Genomic DNA, 6211 nt, shown 5'->3' on the forward strand with positions numbered 1-6211 from the left:
CCCTTCCTCTGTACCGTGAACCTTAAGAAACACATATTTGACAAGGTTTTCGTAGGAGTTGTGGGCATTTCCAGGAGTAGTTTTATGACCCTGGTGGTAGTTTGACCCTTCTCCTGTACCGTGAACCTAAAGAAACACTCAGTAGAACCCGACTGACCCCCTCTTAGACCTTTATAAATAGTTGGTATGAGAAGCAAAAGTGTCTTATTATGCCAACCTAACGTGCCTGTGAGTGCAAGGCGTATTTGGGTGACTGACTTCGTGGTCTCATATGGATTTTCAATGACGGGCGAGCTGAATGATTTTGAGCCTGGTGTCCGGTTCATCCCGCCTTTTATAGTCACGGGGGGCGGGGCGTCGGGGCGGGGCAAGGGGGGTGAGCTGACTTCACCGTCCCCGAGGCCTGCCAGCACTTCCGTCACTCCCTCTCTTCCCCTCCTGCTCCTCCTCCTCTTCCTCCTCCTCCGTCTTGGGCGCCGGCCAGAGAGAGAGCCAAGGCAGTAGACGAAACATATAGAGAAAGACTAAATTGGATGTGGAGTTGATGATATTTTGAGAGAGAGAGAGAGAGAGAGAGAGAGAGAGAGAGAGAGAGAGAGAGAGAGAGAGAGAGAGAGAGAGAGTTATCGGGACCGGAAGGAAGGAAGGGAGGGAGGGAAAGGGGGGGACAGCTGGCTACCCTCACCTCTACTTTGCTAATTTTGTAACAGGCTACGAGAGAGAGAGAGAGAGAGAGAGAGAGAGAGAGAGAGAGAGAGAGAGAGAGAGAGAGAGATTGTTACACTGGTGGCAGCGGTGGGATACAGAGAGAGAGAGAGAGAGAGAGAGAGAGAGAGAGAGAGAGAGAGAGAGAGAGAGAGAGAGAGAGAGAGAGAGAGAGAAGAATTTGATGTCAGGGAGAGGAAAAGAAAAAAATGAAATGCGTTGAAAGAGAAGATGAAAATTAGTCAACTGAGGGAAGAAAAGGAAAAGAACAAAAATGACTACCCATGAAAATGATAAAAAATGCAATAGATGAATGAAAATATGAAGGTCCTAATTGATTCCATTCCACGAAGAAGATGAAGGAAAGGAAATAATAATAATGAAGTTTCTGGCATCTATAAACTCACCAAATCTATACGTAGCAAAAAATCAAGAAGGAAAAAAAGAAAGGCAGGAAATGAAGAAGGAAAAAAGAAAAGTAGGAAATGGAGAAGGAAAAAAGAAGATGGGAAATTGAGAAGGAAAAAAGAAAATGAGAAATTGAAAAAGAGAACGAAAATGGGAAACTGAAGGATAAAAGAAAATGGAAAATGAAATAAGAAAATGGGAAATCGAGAATGAAAAAAGAAAACGGGAAACTGAGAAGGAAAAAAGAAAATGGGAAACTGCATCTATCCCTTACGATATCCTTAAATGCTCTAATACATGAAAATCAATCTTATTTATTTATTTATCTATTTTTACAACACATTTCCAGGATCCACATGAAATATAATCGTAAATTTCTCCCCTTTTAGAGATAAGATTCCCATAGTATTGCAATAGTATTAAAATTATATATAGTATCTTAGTGATGACCTGTTTCTATAGTAATCATTATAGCGCCTAGTTGAAATATACATTGTTTTAAAGCACCTTAGATATTGTGTTTATATATAGAGATCATTTAATTCCTACTAGATATTCCATTGACCTATACGTGAATGATAGATTTTGGGGTAGTTTGCAGGTAATATTTTTTTTATAATAGTGCTTAGTTTGTATCCCTAGTGTAAGTACCTTAGATATTGTGTTATATATATAGAGATAATTAAATTCTTACTAGATATTGCATTGACCTATACGTGAATGATAGATTTTGGGGTAGTTTGCAGGTAATATTTTTTTTATAATAGCGCTTAGTTTGTATCCCTAGTGTAAGTACCTTAGATATTGTGTTATATATATAGAGATCATTTAATTCCTACTAGATATTCCATTGACCTATACGTGAATGATAGATTTTGGGGTAGTTTGCAGGTAATATTTTTTTTATAATAGCGCTTAGTTTGTATCCCTAGTGTAAGTACCTTAGATATTGTGTTATATATATAGAGATCATTTAATTCCTACTAGATATTGCATTGACCTATACCTGAATGATAGATTTTGGGGTAGTTTGCAGGTAATATTTTTTTATAATAGTGCTTAGTTTGTATCCCTAGTGTAAGTACCTTAGATATTGTGTTTATATATAGAGATAATTAAATTCTTAGTAGATATTGCATTGACCTATACGTGAATGATAGATTTTGGGGTAGTTTGCAGGTAATATTTTTTTTATAATAGTGCTTAGTTTGTATCCCTAGTGTAAGTACCTTAGATATTGTGTTATATATATAGAGATAATTAAATTCTTACTAGATATTGCATTGACCTATACTTGAATTTATTTAGATACTTTGCAGGTCATATTTTTTTTATAATGGCGCTTAGTTTGTATCTAGTGTTAAGTTGTCACCCCACATTGTCGATTTTGTACGAGTGCGTTAACCTGACATTGAGAGAAGAGATGTTGACCATATGTTAGTTAAGTCTTTAGTGAGTTAGTGAATGTTTCCCCTTCTGTCTCTCTCCGGCATATGACCACAGATGTTGCGCCGACTAAACAAAACTTTCCTAGTGATTATGTATTAGAAGGTTGTTTGAATATATGATAGAAAGCAGAAGTTAGATTGAAATATAGAAAGATGTTGAAAAAATGATTATATTAGACTGTTATTTAGTGTTTTAGTTAATGATAATGTGTTAGTAGGTTTGAAGAGTTAGTCGAAAGTAAAATTACACTGGAATGTAGAAAAATGTTAGTCGTCAGTAGAGCCCAATCACACACACACACACACACACACACACACACACACACACACACATATACACGCACACACCGCCTCTAGTCACCCCCAAGAGTAAGTAGAACCGTGTGGTGATTTTATTTTCATTTATTTCTCTCCCTTCGTGACCCGCAGAAATGTCACCCACTCGGCAGATCATTTTTTAAGTTCGTAATTCATCTTGAGAAATTATAAGTTATGTCATTGATAATCTGAAGTGAATTGTATAATGGTGTTGTTTTGCTTTAGTTTATCTTTCAATTTCAACGTTTTTTCTTACACTGAGTCTTCCATATCTCCGTTTTCTATATACTCTTTTTCTTTTTCTCTCCATCTCCTCCTCCTCCTTCTTTTTCCTCTTCTCCTTCTACTTCTTCATCTACTTTTTCTACTCCTCATTGTTCATCCAAATCTCCTCTTCCTTTTCCTTCTTCATTTTCTGTACATCATCTTCATTTTCTCCTTCTTTCTCTTTTCTTTCTTTATTTCATTTCATCTTATTGCATTTTTTCTCCTACTCCTCCTCTTCTTCTACTCCTTCATCTCCTTTTTCTACTCCTCACTATTCTTCCATATCTCCTCCTCCTTCTCCTTCATCATTTTCCTTACATCATCTTCATATCCCCTTCTTCTTTCTCTTTTCTTCCTTTATTAAATTTTATCTGATTGCATATTTCCGTATCTGCCGAGCGCGTGTCATTTTGATATTCTTCCGGGAACATCTCAAAATTATCCCAGGTGATAATTTTGAATCTTCCCTCAGTCTTTGGTTTGGGAAAGACACACATTTTCATTTACCACCTCTACTGTTCCTACCATTACTATTATTATTATTATTATTATTATTTTATCTAACGCGATTATCATATGATTTCGAATGAGCTGTTTGTTTACTTTTAATTTCCGAAGGTTGGTTTTTTTCTCTCCTTGAATGCCGGTCTCTATGATGACATGGTGTTCCTGTTCCCTTTTAATGTTTTACTCTTTAATATTATACTCTATGTGCTGAGCTATTCTGGTGGTGATTAAAAAACTCGTATTTTGTAAAGGTATCAGGATTAAAATTATATACAATGAGTGCCTGATAAGTTTCGTTCATACAAAACAACACATGCTTCTAATACACTCATTTCTGATGGTGATGAAAAAAAGACTCATATTTGTAAAGGTATCAGGATTAAAATTATATACAAAAAATGCCTGATAAATTTCGCTCATATAAAAACCACATATGCTTCAAATATATTCACTTCTGATAATGATGAAAAAAAAAACATTATTTTAAAGGAATCAGGGTTAAAAATGTATAATTAAAATCCCTGCTAAATTCCGCTCATATTAAAACACATCTTCAAATACATTCAGTTCTAAGGGTCATCATTCTCTCCTTGTGGAAGACCATATATAAGCATTTCTCTTTATACCGCAAATAAGGCAAAAGTCTAGGAACGCAAAACCTACATTACATAGCTTCCGTAAAATAGAAAGCAAAATTCCACCCAAAATTGACCTCTCTTTTGGCTACTCTACTTTTATCTTTTATAGGAGTGGCAAGTAGTGTTTTTTTTTTATTATTATTATTATTATTATTATTGCCCTTGAGCCGTATCCTCTGATGTAAAAACTGAAATGGATACCGAGAGAGTTCACTGTTTTGTTACGAGAGAGGTGCCGTTGCGCTCCCTCTCGTCCTCACCAGAATAGCTTGTATCCTCGTGTCCTCCGAGTCTCTCTCATCATGCGGTTAGCGCCCTCAACGTGGCCTTCACATGACTGACACTGACTCGGAAACAAACACACTTGTGCATTAGATTTATTTGACCTGATAAATATGCAATGTTTAAAGCTGGTTATGACGTACCACATGTTTCTTGCGCTAAATAATCAATGTTTGTGCGGAGAAAAGTATACTACGCAAGGCCGCTACTGCCGATAAGACATATTTATTTGACCTGATAATTATGCAATGTTTAAAACTGGTTATGACGCTAAATACTAATCAATGTTGGTGCAGGGAAAGTACTACGCAAGGCCACTACTGCTGATAAGACATATTTATTTGACCTGATAAATATGCAATGTTTAAAACTGGTTATGACGTACCACATGTTTCTTGCGCTAAATAATCAATGTTTGTGCGGAGAAAAGTATACTACGCAAGGCCGCTACTGCCGATAAAACTGAAGTAACTTGATATATTGTTTAAGCACTGTGTCTACGCATCTCAAAGTCTACCTCATGTGAAAAATCAGCCGGTATTTTGAATTACAACTTTTAAGACAATTAGTGTCATCATTAGTAATATATATTTAAGTTTACGATACATCAATAAAGTAATAAAGCAAAATTAAATAGATTAAGTAAAAGTAAGTATGGTAATAAAAAAATAAAGTATAGTAATGAATTTTAACTTAGAAAATCGATTTAGACGTAAAACTTGTCCTTTTAATTCTATGATATTTTAAACTAAGGCGATTTTCAATTTAAAAAAATCTATTCCTTCAACATTACCTAAAAAAAAATTTAACATACATGCGATTTTCAATATAAAAAATAATCTATTCCTTCAACTTTACCTAAAAAAATCATTAACATACTTGACTTTAACGAGTATAAACAGTATTAAGCCATTTTCATTTTAACTCATTTATTTGACATACGATTCAAGGCTTGTCGAGATGACTTATAAGGTCTTGAAAGGGTCACTCACTCAGCATCTCGTAAATAAAAAAAACATGATAATTACCCGTATTGACGTAAACGAAGCAATTATTCTTTTTTTTCTAATATTACTCATGGTTTGCATTGACTCACTCATTACTCTTCTGGACTCACTGGTTGTTTTTATTATTATTTTGTGTCTCGCCACGTAATAATTTTCATAGTTCAAAAGAATTACGTGAGTGATGACGACCTGAACTAAAAAAAAAAAAATCACATCTCAAATTTTTTTCCACATTAACAGAAGAGATCTTATTACGCACACACGCACACATACACACACACACACACACACACGCACATACATACACAGGGTGGGCCGTTCAGAGCCTCCTGTGTATGTGTGTACGTGTGTGTGTGTATGTGTGTAGGATACGCTCACAAACTCACACACACACACTAGTCGGAAAAAAATAAGTGTGTGTGCGCGGGTCTGTGAGTACATCCTCGCTTATGTGCGCGTGTAAACCTCTGTGTGTGCGCTACTCTGTACTAACCGTGTGTGTTTTTCCATCTCGGTTTCAGCCGCTAAACTCCCCCCCGTCACCCCCACCACACCAACCACAACAACAGCATGTCTTCTGACGAGGAGGAATACAGGTAAGGTACAGGTAACATGCACACACACACACACA

General features: G+C 36.0%; 1 long non-coding RNA gene across 1 annotated transcript; it reads right to left on the reverse strand.

Moving 5' to 3' along the window:
- Positions 1-560: 560 nt before the first annotated feature.
- On the reverse strand, positions 561-5839 carry LOC126989139 (uncharacterized). Its single transcript, XR_007742913.1, has 2 exons — positions 2343-5839; positions 561-2198 (listed from the first exon to the last, which is right to left on the reverse strand). It is a non-coding gene; the product is annotated as an uncharacterized LOC126989139 (long non-coding RNA).
- Positions 5840-6211: the final 372 nt, after the last annotated feature.

Source organism: Eriocheir sinensis, unplaced genomic scaffold (assembly GCF_024679095.1).
Source record: "Eriocheir sinensis breed Jianghai 21 unplaced genomic scaffold, ASM2467909v1 Scaffold1069, whole genome shotgun sequence".
NCBI lineage: Eukaryota > Metazoa > Arthropoda > Malacostraca > Decapoda > Varunidae > Eriocheir > Eriocheir sinensis.